We start from the raw sequence: 16,328 nt of genomic DNA on the forward strand, positions 1-16,328 counted from the left end.
CGCCGCTCCACTTCTCCCGCCTCCCAGGCTTGCGGCGCCAATCAGCTGTTTGGGGCCGCAAGCCTGGGAGGGAGAGAAGCAGAGCAGGGCGGCGTGCTCAGGGGAGGAGGCGGAGCAAAGGTGAGCTGGGGCGGGGAGTTCCCCTGCGTGCCGCCCCCCTCCCCCCACTTGCTGCAGGCGGCCCTCCCTGCGCCCTCCCCAGCCCCAGCTCCCTCCGCCTAAATGCCGCTGACGATCAGGGCGGCCGCCGCTGAAGGACCCGAAATGCCGCCCCCTAAATGCTAGTGCCCTAGGCAACCGCCTAGGTCGCCTAATGGGTTGCACCGGCCCTGGTTACTAGACTCACCTTTATAAATCTATTTTATATAGATTTAAATTAATTTTTATAATGGGTAGCATTTCCAAGTGATTTACTCCAAAGAACTCTAGGATTCTGAATGATTTCTACCATGACAGAAAAGAACAATTAGAATACTGATGGCTCAATATATAGTCTAAGGCCTACATTTTCAAAAATGACTAGTGATTTTGGGTACCCAATTTTAGACACCTTGAAGTAGCCTGATTTTCAGAAGGTTCTCTGAAAATCAGGTCCTTTTAGAGGCCACAGAACCTCACCCACCCACTCCTGTAATAGACCCTTAACCTCTGGCTGAATTACTAGTCCTCAAATCATTATTTAAAGATTTCAAGTTACAGAGAATCCACCATTTACACTAGTTTAAACCTGCAATTGACCTGTGCTCCATGCTGCAGAAGGCGGTGAAAACCCGCCAGGGTCTCCGCCAATCTGACCCACGGGAAAATTCCTTCTGACCCCAAATATGGCGATCAGTTAGACTCTGAGTATGTGGGCAAGACCCACCAGGAAGATACCTGGGAAAGAATTCTCTGTAGTAACTCAAAGCCCTCCCCAGCTAGTCTCCCATCACTGGCCATTGGAGATATTTGCTGCTAGCAGTCATAATTGGCTACATGCCATTGTAGAAGTCTCATCATACCATCCGCTCCATAAACTTATCAAGCTCAGTCTTGAAGCCAGGTAGGTTTTTTGCCCTCACTGCTCCCCTTGGGAGGCTGTTCCAGAACTTCATTCCTCTGATAGTTAGAACCTTCACCTACTTTCGAGCCTAAACTTGTTGATGGCCAGTTTATAACCATTTGTTTGTGTGTCCTCATTGGCACTTAATTTAATAACTCCTTTCTCCCTGGTATTTATCCCTCTGATGTATTTATAAAGAGCAATCATATCTCCCCTCAGCCTTCTTTTGGTTAGACTAAACAAGATAAGCTCTTTGAGCCTCCTCTCATAAGGTAGGTTTTCCATTCCTCAGATCATCTTAGTAGCCCTTCTCTGCACCTGTTCCAATTTGAATTAATCTTTCTGAAACACGAGAGACCAGAATTGCATGCAGTATTCCAAATGGGTTCTCACCATTGCCCTGTATAATGCTATTAATACTTCCCTGTGTCTACTGGAAATACCTTGCCTGATGCATCTTAGGACTTCATTAGGCTTTTTCGTGGCCACATCACATTGGTAGCTCATAGTCATCCTGTGATCAAACAATACACTCAAGTCTTTCTCTTCCTCTGTCACTTCCAATTGATGCATCCCCAGATTACAGCAAAAATTCTTGTTGTTAGTCCCTAAATGCATGACCTTGCACTTTGCACTATTAAATTTTATCCCGTATACAAGGTGATCCAGATCTTCTTGTATGATATTTCGGTCTTCCTCCGTATTGGCAAAACCTCTTAACTTTGTGGCATCCGCAAATTTTATTAGCGCACACTCACTTTTTGCGCCAAGGTCAGCAATAAAAATGTTAAATAAGATTGGTCCCAAGACCAGTCCCTGGGGAACTCCACTAATAACCTCCCTCCAGCCTGACAGTTCATCTTTCAGTATAACCTGTTGTAGTCTCCCCTTTAAGCAGTTCCTTATCCACCTTTCAATTTTCATATTAATCCCCATTTTCTCCAATTTAACTAATAATTTCCCATGTGGAACTGTATCAAATGCCTTACTGAGATCCGGGTAGATTAGATCAGATCTACTGAATTTCCTTTGTCTAAAAAAATCAGTTATCTTCTCAAAGAAGGAGATCAAGTTGGTCTGGCACGATCTACCTTTTGCAAAACCATGTTGCATTTTATTCCAATTACTGTTAAGCTCTATGTCCTTAACTACTTTCTCTTTCAAAATGTGTTCCAAGACCTTCCATACAATTGAGGTCAAACTAACAGGCCTGTAGTTTCTCAGATCACGTTTTTTCCATTTCTTCAAAAACAGGAACTATATTAGCAATTCTCCAGTCATCAGGTACAACCCCCGAGTTTACAGATTCATTAAAGATTAAAAATTCTGAAACACAGGTTTCCTTACCTCTATTGCTACCAGCATCTGACATTATTTGAAATGAAATTTTAAAAAATCTAATTGACTTTTAATTATATGTTTACTTTCTGCATTTCTCTCAGCACAGACTAATTAGTACAGGAAAGCCTGAAAGTGAAACTATCATAATACTGCAACGTTTTGTTGCAAACATGCTTATTTAAAAAAATACAGTAACTCACCACTTAATGTTGTAGTTATGTTCCTGAAAAATGCTATTTTAAGCAAAATGATGTTAAGTGAATCCAATTTCCCCATAAGAATTAATGTAAATGGGGGGGGGGGGTTAGGTTCCTGGGATATTTCCCAGGGAATGCCTTACTGCTAAGTGATGAACTAGCACTCGGCTGAGCCCTCAAGAGTTAACACATTGTAGTTAATGTAGCCTCACACTCTACAAGGCAGCACGAATGGAGGGAGGGGAGACAGCATGGCAGAGAGAGACAGAGACACACACACACATTGCCCCTTTAAGCATGCTGATGCCCCTCTAAGTATAGTGCCTTTTTAAATAGATCAGCAAGTTGAGACAGCAGCTGCTGCCAGCAAGCTCCCTCCGTCCTGAGCCCTGTCGTGTCCCCCCGCTGCTCTATGGAGATGGGGTAACGGAGCGGGCGGCAGGAGTGGGGTGAGGGGGACACCCTGACATTAGTACCCCTCTTCCCCCTCCCACCCTTGCAGAGCAAGCAAGAGGCTCCCAGGAGCAGCTCCAAGGCAGAGGGCAGGAGCAGCACAGGGCAGTGTGGGGGAGGGACAGCTTAACTGCCCGGCAATTGATAGCCTGCTAACTCTAGGGTTACCATATTTCCACAATCAAAAAAGAGGACACTGGGGGGGAGAGGGGGAAGAGCCCCGCTCTAGCCCCGCCCCATCCACTCCCTCCCACTTCCCACCCCCTGACTACCCCCCTCAGAACCCCCAACCCCCCCTGCTCCTTGTCCCCTGACTGCCCCCTGCTGGGACCCCTGCCACTAACTGCCCCTCTAGGATCCTACCTGTCCCCTGACTGCCCCGACCCTTATCCATACCCCCACCCCATATTCACACCCACGCCTCCAGACAGACCCCTGGGACTCCCACACACCCTATCCAACCGCTCCCCACCCCCTGACAGGACCCCCAGAACTCCCAACCCAGCCAACCCCCTCTGCTCCCTGCCTGCCTCAACCCCTCTCCACACCCCTGCCCCGACAGCCCCCCCCAGAACCCCTGACTCAACCAATCTCCCCTACTCTCTGTCCCTTGACTGCCCCCTCCAGAAACACCCTGCCCCTTCTCCAGCCACCTGGCCCCCTTACCCTGCCGCTCAGAACAGCATCTCGGGCTCCACGCGGAGCCCGACACGTGGCTGCACTCCCCAGCGCAACACACAACCCGGTCCCTGCCCCCGCACAGTGCTGCCGGAGCGGGGCGCGGGGCAGCAGGGGAGGGGGAGAAGGGGGGGAGGAGGAGGAGCTGCCGAGGCCCGATGCGAACGGCCCGGCCGGCCGGCGGGCGATCTGAGAACGCAGGGAGGGAAGGGAGGGGAGTAGCTCTACATTGGCTGGGCTGGACTCCGGCAGCTGATCTGAAGCTGCGGGGGAAGGGCTCTGACTGCCGGAGCCCCATGCGAGCAGCTGAATTTCCTGCAGCCCTGCCGCGCTCTGCATGCAGGGGAAATCCCGGACATTTGTAGCTATTTACAAATTCCCCCCAGACGCTATTTTTAACCCAAAAAGGCGGACATGACCGGGAAAATCCGGACGAATGGTAACCCTAGCTAACTCCCACTTATATGAATAGTCCCATTAATGGTAAGAGGAGGTTGTACCATTATTCCTTGAATTTCTAATATGGAGAAAACACTGCAGAGTGAACACACACAATTAAGAAATGGAAGCTTCTCTGATTTTCACTACAGATGATCAAGAGACATTTTCTCCTAAATTCTTTCCTGTCATTTGTTATCCAGCTACATCTGTCATCATGTTTGCACATTGTTAAAAACTGCCTAGCCAATGTATTGTACAGATATACAGTAAGTGACAGTCCATGCCTGAAAGAGGTCTTAACACTGGGTGGAAGCCCAAGTCCTGGTATGAGGCTAGACCCTCTGACATTCTAGACCAGACACGAGAATGCTACTAACCAAGTACACTAATCTGTACAGCATTTACTATCCATTGTTTTAAAAAGGACAAAAAATGTCTCTTTTTAAAGTGTTTTTAATTTGTAAAGTGTTCCAAATTCAGAATAAACCACAAAACTCTTAGCTCCCAGCACTCCAAGGTCAACATGGTCAACAAACCTACACCCTGGAAGAGTTATAAGAAACCAGCTGCACAATCAGTATGTTTAAGATTATTTATATTTCTCTGTTGGTTGCATTTGTTCCTTCTTAGTAAGTAGTGATCATTATAATGTATTTTGCCTATTCTTTTTATGGCCTCAGTTCAGCAGGGTACTTAAGCATGTACCCAACTTTCACACATATAGATAGTCCCATTGATTTTAATGGGAATACTTGTGTTTAAGGTTACTCTCATGCTTAAGAACCTTGCTGAACCATGGTATTATTTTCTTAAGGCTGGCTTTGAAGTACGGAATTCTGCTATCTTCCTTTAATATGTTTCACAAAGACATATCCCCTCTGGACTTGTAAGGTTCTAAAGGACTGGTACATAAAACACTGTGTTAATAATGATTATCCTTGTTCCAAGATAGCGAGAGGGCTGTTCACCCTCCACGGACTGGTTTAACGTGCAAACACTGTTGAATAGTTAGTCCTTTTTTAAATACATTTTTCTTATCCCAATTGTGCAAATAACTAATAAAATTTAAGAATGCATTTTAGACCATGGTTTGCCATATTCCATATGGGAGGTGATCTTATTTTGTAATCATTAATTACCTTCAGTACCACAGCCCTAGCAGATCCTCTCTTCTTTCAGGCTCCCTTAACTGCGGCTTGAAGAGTATTTACTTTCAATGTTACCATTTATCACTTCATCCCTTTTCTATTCTAATCGCCATACCAGTATGGGGTTTCCCCCTTTCTAGTTGTAAGAGCCCTGAGTCCAGTTTTGCAAACCATTTTCCATCTTTCTCTGAAGTGTTGTGTGATGCTTTGTATGAAGGAAGAAGCTACACAAACAAATTGCCTATTGTGTGGGGGAAAGGAAAATCTGTGAACGTATAGTAACTACAGAACAACATGAAATGTGTATTAATATGTTCTCTCTCTTCTGTCCCAAATTGTAAATCCCATTATTTATTCTGGATTCTCAAGTGTCAATAACATTATAATCACAAAAACACATATGGAGATGAAAACTTGCATTCACATTTAAAAAAATTCACCCAAGAGGTGATGGGTGGGTGGGTGTGTGTGTGTGTGTGTGTGTGTGTGTGTGTGTGTAAGAGAGAGAGAGAGTGTTGAGAAAGACAAATAAAATTGGTCAGGAGGATCTTGTCATAATCTTAAATTCAAGTATACAGTGCTGTTTCTGCAAGGATCTCCATCACCAGCACACCTTAAATCTGGTCTTTGACCAAAGAATATAGCTGGCTTTGGGGATTTACTGGAAGGTAGCTACAAAATCATGGAATATGGGTAGGGGCTATGAAAACTATTGTATGTCAAGCAGTGCTACCCAGAATTAGAGTAGCAAGGTGACACAAAACATCCTTTCCCCAAAGAGAAAGATTTAAGCCTCTTTACAGCAAAAGGCCCCTCTTAAAAAGTCTTTCACACAAAACCTCATACCCATACACCATCCGCTAATTACTTCCACATTAATAAGGATGAAAATTAATTTCAGCTCATCTGCTAATTAGTGCAAGAGCTATTTCTACAACATGATGCTGCATACAGCCAGCCTCTCTTCTCTGATGTTGATAAAAGACAGCAATCGTTTCTCCATGTTTTTCAGACGGAATAAAAAAAAAAAAAAAACAAGCAACTCCTATAGCAGGTTTGCTTCTTCCCACAAAGCTTTTCTGCTTACTGCAGTCACACACACAAAACACTTTAGAAAATACATCATCTTTTTACAAATTGTGCCTCAGAAAATTCCTTGGGCCAAATAAATCACATTTGCAACCCCAGAGAAGCCAATGGAGTTATACCACAGATTAATTTGGCACAAAGGGTAGCAATTCATCAGGAAACTAAATTGTAAAGGCTTTCTTATACATGTGAGAGCTAGAGGCTCAATTTGTCTAAGTTTATTCCTATAATTGTTTGGGAAATAGGGACAAACTAATATGTAGCCCAAGAATATTCAGTGCATGACTCATGAACTTTATTTGTCCCTTCATATCACATGAAGGAAAAAGTATATGAACCATATGCAGGTGAAAAATTAAGAAAGAGTCCTACCCAGAGTACTTAAACGTGGTTCTATTCTGCACAGTGATAAAAGCAGTACTTTGGGGTTCCATATTTACGGTCTCTGAATTTCTAAAAAATATATGCGGAGTTTGCCAAAAAAAAAAAAAGGTTTTTTTCCCCTGACTGACAGCTCTATTACCAAGATGGGTTCTTTTCATTCTGCACATCACAGCCTTCCTGACAACCCTGTATCCCCACTATCTCTCAATTATCTCACTGCAATATCTATGAAACCCCAGTGTCTTCAATGGACTTGCACAGGATTAACTGATTTCAATGTGGTAGCCGTGTTAATCTGTATCAGCAAAAAAAAAAAAACGAGGAGTACTTGTGGCACCTTAGAGACTAACAAATTTATTTGGGCATAAGCTTTCGTGGGCTAAAACCAACTTCATCTCTCTTCAGCTCTCGTCCCCCAACGCCCCTACTCTACTTGCACTACATTGATGACATCTTCATCATCTGGACCCATGGAAAAGAAGCCCTTGAGGAATTCCACCATGATTTCAACAATTTCCATCCCACCATCAACCTCAGTCTGGACCAGTCCACACAAGAGTTCCACTTCCTGGACACTACAGTGCTAATAAGCGATGGTCACATAAACACCACCCTATACTGGAAACCTACTGACCTCTATACTTACCTACATGCCTCCAGCTTTCATCCAGACCACATCAGACGATCCATTGTCTACAACCAAGCTCTAAGATACCGCATTTGCTCCAGTCCCTCAGACAGAGACAAACACCTACAAGATCTCTATCAAGCATTCTTAAAACTACAATACCCACCTGCTGAAGTGAAGAAACAGATGGACAGAGCCAGAAGAATACCCAGAAGTCACCTACTCCAGGACAGGCCCAACAAAGAAAGTAACAGAACGCCACTAGCCGTCACCTTCAGCCCCCAACTAAAACCTCTCCAGTGCTTCATCAAGGATCTGCAACCTATCCTGAAGGACGATCCCTCACTCTCACAGATCTTGGGAGACAGGCCAGTCCTCGCTTACAACCTGAAGCAAATACTCACCAGCAACCATACACCACACAACAAAAACACTAAGCCAGGAACCTATCCTTGCAACAAAGCCCACTGCCAACTCTGTCCATATATCTATTCAAGGGACACCATCATAGGACCTAATCACATCAGCCACACCATCAGAGGCTCGTTCACCTGCACATCTACCAATGTGATATATGCCATCATGTGCCAGCAATGCCCCTCTGCCACGTACATTGGCCAAACCTGACAGTCTCTACGGAAAAGAATAAATGGACACAAATCAGACGTCAAGAATTACAACATTCAAAAACCAGTCAGAGAACACTTCAACCTCCCTGGTCACTCAATTACAGACCTAAAAGTCACAATTCTCCAACAAAAAAACTTCAAAAACAGACTCCAACGAGAAACTGCCGAATTGGAATTAATTTGCAAACTGGACACCATTAAATTAGGCTTGAATAAAGACTGGGAGTGGATGGGTCATTACACAAAGTAAAAACTATTTCCTCATGCTAATTTTCCCCCTACTGTTACTCTCACCTTCTTGTCAACTGTTTGAAATTGGCCATCCTGATTATCACTACGAAGGTTTAACTGAGTACAGCTTAGCAAACAATCTTGATAACGTAGAAAATGGAACAGAAGCTGTAGCTCACACTTTCATAATGGTGTTGGATCTGCAGTACTAACAATAGTACGAAGTTATTTTTGTCACTCACATGAGCAGACGACAGGATTCCAAATATATGCAGACAGTACGTTCAATGAATAAAAAGGTGCCATTTTTACAGTTGCTTTTCAGAGTAAGGCTACTCTTTTTAATTCATATCCTACACACACAGAAAAACCATGGCCTTCAGCTAAAGTAATGTTTAAAGTAACATTACAACTCCCACACATGCTGAAAACTACCAAAAATCTCAAAGCAGAAGCTGTAATTTTCCCCTTATTTTTTCCATTTTCAAAACACATGCATTGTTAATTAGCCATGTGGTTCCCATGGAAGCCAATGAGATTTACACAATTCAAACTTCGTCCATTTGTAATTTTTTCATTTTTGAGGGACTACAGGTATATATGGAACTATACAGTTATTTAAAAGATAACAGGGTCCCAGACCTAGAAAGTCTGCAATCTAAATCCCATCCAGACAGAAAAATCCCCACAACAGTTGGAAATAGGTGAGGACCACAAAAGCCATAATGAGTGGAACAGCAATACAACAAAGGGATGGGTGGGGAGATGGTTACTCTTGTGTTAGTAGTTAAAAAGATATGGGAAATATGAGAGTTTGAAACAGCAAAGGAGAAAGGTTAGTGGACAGCACTTGTGTCACAAGCATGGGGGGGCAGAGAGAGGAGACAAAGGAGATGCTTTTGGGGAGCACTGAAAGTTTACACTTTCATTCTGAACTCTTGTACATTGCTCCCTAGCTGTCTTAAGTATCTGCCTTAGCTTTGAATTCAGTTTCGCCTTCATGTCTTGGCAAGTCAAAGGACAGCTGCGGCTGCATTCTTTCTGCTGTTTGCACCTCCTTGCATCTCTCCGAACCAGCAAGGCCTTTTGTGCTGCAACAGGGATTGATCCCCAAGGTAGGGAGGGCAGTGTTCCCATGGCCACCTTCCCTTCAGGTTCCTTTACTGAGGGGCAGCACTGAGTTCCTACAGGGACTCCACTTGTGTGGAGCCTTTTTGGCAGAAGCTATAGCAGAGCTTCTCCGAATCAGCACATCCACCAGTCACCCTTCCAATGCAACACTCTCCTCCTGGAAAGTGTTTAATTTATGCATGTGTTAAAAGATGTTAGACATCCCCTGCCCCACATGGCATGTACACACACTGCCATTCTTAACTCCACTAAGCAGATAAACTATCACCATAGAACACGTGCTAAGTATCAAGAATTCCAGAAGCAAAGCAAGTGCTTTCTTGGAACATAAAGACAGCAACCTGTCCTCATTCTTCCTTCAGTACACTGTATTGGTCAATAAAAGACCAGATTGATTCAAGGTGCAATCAGACCTTGACTGGCTGTCACTGACCAGGGTTTTCCAGAGGACTGCAGGCCTGACAGTCTCATTCTGAATGGAATGGAAATATAAGGACTAATATTTGCTAACATCATTAATTCATTTTTTTCTCTACTCTCCCTTACTCCTTTATATGTGATGTCAAGATGTATACCTTTAAATTGTTGTCAACCATAAAAGAGGTGTCATGTGTCCCAGTTCAGAGGTTAACATACAGCGACAGACACATTAAAAACCCGTCCAATGCCTCACTGACAATTTCAGCTCCATCTTCTCTTCAAAGAGACAGCAGCTCAAACCCAGTTAAGAGCTTTAACAACATGAAAGTCTAAACATGATTGAAAGATAAGAGAGCTAAAGAGTATGGCTTTATCTAGGGCTGTCAATTAATCGCAGTTAACTCATGCGATCCACTCAAAAAAATTAATCACAATTAATCTCAGTTTTAAATCGCACTATTAAACAATGGAATACCACTTCAAAAGTTATTTTTCCTCTCTTGGTATCCTGCTGTTAATTGATTTATCTCATTAGACTGACCTCACACTTGGTAAAGCAACCCCCATCCTTTCATGTATTTATACCTGCTCCTGTATTTTTCACTTCATTCATCCGATGAAGTGGGTTCTAGCCCACGAAAGCTTATGCCCAAATAAATTTGTTAGACTCTAAGATGCCACAAGGACTCCTCGTTGTTTTTAATTGAAATTTATTAAATATTTTGGATGTTTTTCTACATTTTCAAATATATTGATTTCACGGAATACAAAGTGTACACGGCTCACTTTATATTATTTTTATTACAAATACCTGCACTGTAAAAATGATAAAGAATTAGTATATTCACCTCATACAAGTACCGTAATGCAATCTCTTTATCGTGAAAGTGCAACTTACAAATGTAGATTTTTTTGGTTTGTTACATAACTGCACTCAAAAACAAAACAATGTAAAACCTTAGAGCCTACGAGTCCACTCAGTCCTACTTTTTATTCAGCCAATCACTCAGACAAACAAGGTTGTTTACATTTAAGGGAGATAATGCTGCCTGCTTCTGATTTACAATGTCACCTGAAAGTGAGAACAGGCGTTTGCATGGCACCTTTGTAGCCAGTATTGCAAGGTATTTACATGCCAGATATGCTAAACATTCTTATGCCCCTTCATGATTCGGCCACCATTCCAGAGGACATGCTTCCATTCTGATGACACTTGTTTAAAAAAAAAAAAAAAAAAGAATTAATTAAATGTTGAGTGGACTCCTTGGGGGAGAATAGTATGTCTCCGGCGCTTTTATACCCGCATTCTGCCATGTATTTCATATTATAGCAGTCTCAGATGATGACTCAACACATGTTGTTCGTTTTAAGAACACTTTCACACAGATTTGACAAAATGCCAAGAAGGTACCAATGTAAGATTTCTAAAGATAGCTACAGCACTTGACCCAAGGTTTAAGAATCAGAAGTGCCTTCCAAAATCTGAGAGGAACGAGGTGTGGAGCATGCTTTCAGAAGTCTTAAAAAAGCAACACTCTGATGTGGAAACTTCAGAACCTGAACCACCAAAAAAGAAAATCAACCTTCTGCAGGTGGCATCTGACTCAGATTATGCAAGTGAATAGGCGTCAGTCCGCACTGCTTTGGATCGTTATCGAGCAGAACCCATCATCAGCATGGACACATGTCCTCTGGAATGGTGGTTGAAGATGAAGGGACATATGAATCTTTAGCAGTTCTGGCACGTAATTATCTTGCAACACCAGCTACAACAGTGCCATGCGAATGCCTGTTGTCACCTGAAAGTGAGATTATAAACAAGAAGCAGGCAGCATCATCTCCTACAAATGTAAACAAACTTGTTTGTCTGAGTGACTGGCTGAACAAGAAGTAGGACTGAGTGGACTTGTAGGCTCTAACTTGTTTTATTTTTGAACGCAGTTATTTTTTGTACGTAATTCTACATTTGTAAGTTCAGCTTTCATGATACAGAGATTGCATTTCAGTACTTGTATGAGGTAAATTGAAAAATACTATTTATTTTGTTTTTTACAGCACAAATATTTGTAATAAAACATAAATATAAAGTGAGCACTGTACACTTTGTATTCTGTGTTGTAACTGAAATCAATATTTGAAAATGTAGAAAACATCCAAAAATATTTAAATAAATGGTATTCTATTATTGTTTAACAATGCGATTAATCATGATTAATTTTTTTAATTGCTTGACAGCCCTAGTTTTATCATGATAAGCATTCTGTAAAAGGAAGAACAAATTACATATTACACAGACATACATACACTCTGTCTGAGGGGCCCTGGACTTCAGAGGTCACTTTCTCCCTGAAAAACCATCCATTTGCTGACTTTAAGAGCACACAATAAAGCTCACTTATCTTGCTGAGATTTTGGAGAGTGGGATGAGAGTTAGGGTATGTCTTCACTACCTGCCGATCCGGCGGGTAGCAATCGGTCTATCGGGGATCGACTTACCGCGTCTCGTGAGGACGCGGTAAAATCGATCCCTGATCGCTCTGCCGTCGACTCCGGAAATCCACCTCGGCAAGAGGCGGCAGCGGAGTCGGCGGCAGCGGTCGACTTTCCCCCGTCCTCACCGCCAGGTAAGCCGACCTAAAATACGCAACTTCAGCTACGGTATTCACGTAGCTGAAGTTGCGTATCTTAGGTCGGAACCCCGCTGTAGTGTAGACCTAGCCTTAGTGTCTTCCAGCAGAATATGGGGAAGTGTTAAGTGGTAATTCTTGGTTGGTTAACACTAGTTACAGGGTGAGGATAAACTGCTGGGATTTGTTATTTTTGTGTGGATTTTTAAAAAAATAAATCATCAATAGAGCTGAGAGTTTGAGATAAGCACTTTTTATTTGGATGTACATGTTTAAAAGAACAAAAAACATACATACACACATAACAAGGTCGTAGTTTCTAGGGTTCTATACAGGAATTCAGGTGCCTTCTGCTGACTCAACGTAAACTCAAATGTAAACTCTCCATAAAGGTGCAAAGTAATTGCTGCTCAATCACTCTAAGGTTAGATTGAACCTCACTGGTCACAACTCATCTAGGAATAAAAGAGGGGTCAGAACCTTTCTCTAAGACTGAAATAGGGACAGAGAAATCCTAGCAATAGCCTAGCTTAGGGAGAAAGCTTTGGCTGAAGTTTATTTACTTTTATTGTAATCTGAGCTACTCATAAAGCCACATCCCAGGAAGGAGTTAATGCTATGGTCTAACCTTTGTTCAGGACACAATGGGAACTCTGCCTGCTTATAACACGTATGTATAATATGTATGTACATATACATACTTCAGCGCAGGGGAATAAACTAGATGACCTCTCCAGGTCCCTTTCAGCCCTACATTTATATGACTGTGGGGGTGATAAATTGCATTTAGCATGTACCTTTGATTGCCTCACCTGTACTCTACCCAGTAACACGTCTCCACCACAAATCCCTGAACGACTTCTAATGTACGCTTTAAAAAAAGAAAAAAACCCTGCTAAATATTTCCTGTTTCTTCCCCCAAAATAGTAAAACCCCTCCCCTCTCCAAATTTATCCTGGCTTAAGGCTCTAAACAGTCAATATTCAATCCTGCACCAGTGGTATGTTTAAAGGTCCAAAATCATATGGCTTTACAGGGCTAAAAATGGGGGCTTTACATAACTGAAAAGGGGAGATTCCCAGCTTTCAGGTGGGCCACAACACTTGCTTTTACCCCTGGAAGGTCCCAGGATATCAATTTTGCAAACTCAAGACATTGCCTAGTGCAAAAGAAGCTATTTTAGGTGACATTTAGAGAGCTATTTAATGTATTTGCTTTCATCATTCTCTCTCTGAGCCCTATGCTACTGGACTCTCAGTAACCAAAGCAACCTGGGCTTTACAAGGAGAATAAGCCCCAATAAAAAAAAATTGAAACTAAAACCTTGCTTTCTAAAATAGCTTCTGTAGCATACAGAATACACGATGCTGTAGCATTAAGATATTATCAGCACTTATTTTGGATAACCTGCATAATTCACCTGTGGCTTCATCACTTGCCAGTTCCATTACACACATTGAATCTATTTCCCCATGTTAAGTATTCTCACACCTCTTGTCAAACTGTCTGTAATGGGCTATCTTGATTATCACTACAAAAGTTTTTTCTCTTAATTAATTAGCCTCTTAGAGTTGGTAGGACAACTCCCACCTTTTCATGTTCTCTGTATGTGTATATAGATCTCCTTACTATATGTTCCATTCTATGCATCCGATGAAGTGGGTTGTAGCCCACGAAAGCTTATGCTCAAATAAATTTGTTAGTCTCTAAGGTGCCACAAGTACTCCTGTTCTTTTCACTTGCCAGTTGTGACCATCCCACACTCTTGCTAATAAAACCTTTATACCACAGACATGTTACTTTATATATTCATGATACCTATGTAATATCTCCATCCACCAACCCAGGCTCGTTTTAGGACTCAATATTGCAGCTGCAAGACAGCTATTCTTTAATTCACACCTCAACTAAGCAGACTACAAAAATTGCATTGAAATGATAAAATCTCCTGATTGAAATTTAAACCTGTTCCTAGCGAGGCATTTAGTGGTGTCCAATCAAGAACAAAGTCTAAGGGCTATTGAAAACTACTTTGTACTAGACACAATAAAGAGACTGCAAAGCCCCCAAAACAGGTAACTGGGCTCTTACTGGCAGAGATGCTGGAACTAGGGGTGCTGGAGCTGCTGCCACACTCCCTGGCTTGAAGTGGTTTCCATCATATACAGAGTTTACAGTTTGGTTCAATTGCTCTCAGCACCCCCACTATACAAATTGTTCTAGCACCTCTGCTTGCTGGCATGTACTGGAAGGCTTGAAGGAGTGCAAAGCCTTTAGAAGTCATGGAGTTTGGTGTAACCAGACTGGAAGCTGAAGCATAGATCAGGGAAATGACAGGCAAGATCCACTATTGCATTATACCACAGACTTTGAAATCTAATTATATTTTTTACATGGGAGAAATTATGTAATCCCTACGCTCATAAGAGTGACGGACAAAGAGAGCTGGGGCATCTGCTAAGGGGAGACTGAGAAGGAAGCCTGTATTGAAAAAATGAACACACTATCAAGAATTTTGTGCAGTGATCATCAGTACTAAAAATTATAACACCATGGATATTAAAACAACAAGTTTACAGGACAGGAAGCTAATAAGCCAAGTGACAGCTCCCAGGCAGCTGAGTAAGTTTCTGTACCCTGTAGTATTTTTTCTTCTAAATGCCAAACTTTATTTGAATATACAAACATAGATGCAGTCTCTTTAATAGACTGCACCACACTTCAATATATGGGCTGACATCCTGACTCCATTTAATTCAATGGGGCCAGCATTTTACTTAGTGAGTCTTACCCAGTGTTTACCAGGGAGCCACAAGTGTTTCTGTGGGCTGCATTCCCTGTAAAACGTAGCAATATAGAAACCATGCCTAATGTCTTGAAGGCATCAAATGTGAATGTTCTTGAATTTCTCCTAGATCTTCTTTCAGTTCCTGTTTGTGCCTCTGGTTCTTAAAATCTATCACCCTCTCAGGTAATCTTGTGGCATCAATATCCAGATACATGCCAATATCAGAGGCTTTCAGGAGTCTACTTTCCTATCCACTAGGAGTAGATTTACATGGATAACCCCCATTAGCAATAATGGTAGTCCATGACATTGTCCTACACCAATTTCTCAATGCACTGATTGAGGAATTCCACAATGTTGATATCTAGAACTTTACCCTAAAGGATGGTTCTTTGGCATGCACCATTTGGTGGTAGTGGTAGAGGAGAGATTATCAGAGTCACAAAGGCACAGTGAAAAGGCTCTGCCTCCTTTTGTCCTCCTTACATTATATGTGGGGATGATCAGTAGTTTCCATCCCACCAGTCTCAATTGCTATGATAGGAGATAAGATGACAGGCTAACCTCCTAGGTCTGGCATTATACCAGTAAAAGTAAAGTGGGCTGACTGAATCACAGGAAGCTGGTATAGTTTCAAGATGCAGGAGAGTTTATGGAACACATTTCACAGATTTAAATCCAATCATGGGACCTCTAAACCTGCTTCACTTGCTTCTATCACTACACAATGCTCCGACATACCTGGACACAACTTGAGAAGGAAAGGATTGTTAGAGAGGCAGCATGAACATGGAAACCCTCCTAAAGTTTTAGACACTCCCTCCCTCCCTCTGTGTCATGGCCTGGCTGTCCCCCTGGGAAGAGAACTTGGGCAGACATTAATTGTATTTGACAGCAGCAATTACACGCAAGGCTGGAGATTAGAAGCCCGTTAATTGTGTGTGCTGTAATTGCTGCCGTCTTTTCCTTTACTAGTTAAGGCCAGTGCCAGGAGAATCAATGGGATGAGGGTAATGCAGGTGGTCCAGGGACCAAAGCCCCTAGAAAGGGGGGGGTGTGTGTGTGTGTGTGTGTGTGTGTGTGTGTGTGTGTGTGTGTGTG

At 42.4% G+C, this 16,328-nt stretch overlaps 1 protein-coding gene across 2 annotated transcripts in view; it reads right to left on the minus strand.

The window, feature by feature from the left end:
• ACBD6 (acyl-CoA binding domain containing 6) overlaps positions 1 to 16,328 on the minus strand; it is a 57,176-nt gene that overhangs the window by 4,095 nt on the left and 36,753 nt on the right. The window lies entirely within an intron of this gene.

This window comes from Terrapene carolina, unplaced genomic scaffold (assembly GCF_002925995.2).
Source record: "Terrapene carolina triunguis isolate 2854851 unplaced genomic scaffold, T_m_triunguis-2.0 Scaffold212, whole genome shotgun sequence".
Lineage (NCBI taxonomy): Eukaryota > Metazoa > Chordata > Testudines > Emydidae > Terrapene > Terrapene triunguis.